Source organism: Myotis brandtii, unplaced genomic scaffold (assembly GCF_000412655.1).
Source record: "Myotis brandtii unplaced genomic scaffold, ASM41265v1 scaffold363, whole genome shotgun sequence".
Lineage (NCBI taxonomy): Eukaryota > Metazoa > Chordata > Mammalia > Chiroptera > Vespertilionidae > Myotis > Myotis brandtii.
Genome location: NW_005363938.1, coordinates 5673952 through 5675090, shown reverse-complemented (window position 1 = coordinate 5675090; position 1139 = coordinate 5673952). Strand labels below are relative to the sequence as shown.

The 1139-nt window shown below is 60.7% G+C and overlaps 1 pseudogene across 1 annotated transcript in view; it reads right to left on the bottom strand.

The window, feature by feature from the left end:
- Window positions 1–448: 448 nt before the first annotated feature.
- Window positions 449–1139, bottom strand: part of LOC102244346 — a 16972-nt pseudogene continuing 16281 nt past the window's right edge. Inside the window, exon 2 of the transcript XR_001363242.1 lies at window positions 449–1133. The product of XR_001363242.1 is annotated as a serine/threonine-protein phosphatase PGAM5, mitochondrial-like (transcript). The remainder of the gene's footprint in view (window positions 1134–1139) is intronic.

The following is a 1139-nucleotide window of genomic DNA, read 5'->3' as shown; positions in this document are numbered from 1 at the left end:
TTGGTTCTCAACCCAAGAACCAGATGGAAACATCTTTATTTGACAAAGTGACGAAAGGATTTAAGAATGTGAAGAATGTACGAAGTGAAATAAGTTATGGATGGAAATGCTGGGCTCTCCAAGTCCCTGGTGCCGGCGGGCTTTGCTGAGTGCCTCAAGGGGTCGTGTGGCCACTGCAGGTGCTGTGGTCCCCACAGTGACACCTGTGAGGAGGCCTTCACCCCACAGGCTCCTGGGGTGAGACTAGGGCAGGAAACCTCGCCAAAGGACCAGCACGTTCCCCTTTCCATCCTGGGCCAGAATGACACGTGGCGATTGAGACACTTCACCCGGCCTCCGCCTGGTCCTAGAGAAATGAGGTGACCCAGCGCAGCCTGTGGACTGGACGGAGGCACGGTCTCCGTGCTCTTGGCGGCTCCCATGCCAGAGCCGGGCACGAGTGAGGGCGGGGCTCAGGAGCGGGAGATCTTGTCTGGAGGCATGAACCCTGTGTCCCCGAGGGCCCTGAGTGCCACGCAGCCGCCAGGCCGGACCACCAGGTGGGTGATGCTGCCATTGTGGAGGGAGAGGCGGAGCCAGCCTTCTGGAGGGAACTGCAGCGCCCTGCACACGATGTAGCGGGTGACGTTGGCGTGGCATAGGAAGATCTCGTAACTGTCCTCCTGCTGCTTGACATCTGCCCGGTGGGTGTAGTTCCGGAAGGCGGCCTGATCCTGGCTCCGTCTGCATAATACTGCACCGCTTCGGCTTCCAGTGAGACTCGGGCGGGTCAGGCTCGATGCGGGCGCCTTCCCTCAGCAGGTCGGTGCTGACCGTGGAGACACCTGGCAGGTGTTTGCTGATGATGTCGGTGGTTTCTACTGCGCGGGTCACGGAGGAATGGACGATTTTATTAAACTTCAACCCCAAGCTTGCAAGTCGGAAACCAGTGAGCTCAGCCTGTTCACGACCCAGGGGTGTCAGGCGCGGTCCTTTCCCCGGGAGGCATCGGGTGGCACTGGGAGTGCCTGGTGAGGGAGATGTGCCGCGTGGCCTTGGCGTTGTAGTTGTCTATCCTGGACGCCACGCCCTCGTCTCCGGAGCCCAGGTTCCTCTTCCGAAGGCTGACCAGGGAGAGCGGGTCTCGCCTGTCCCTGTGG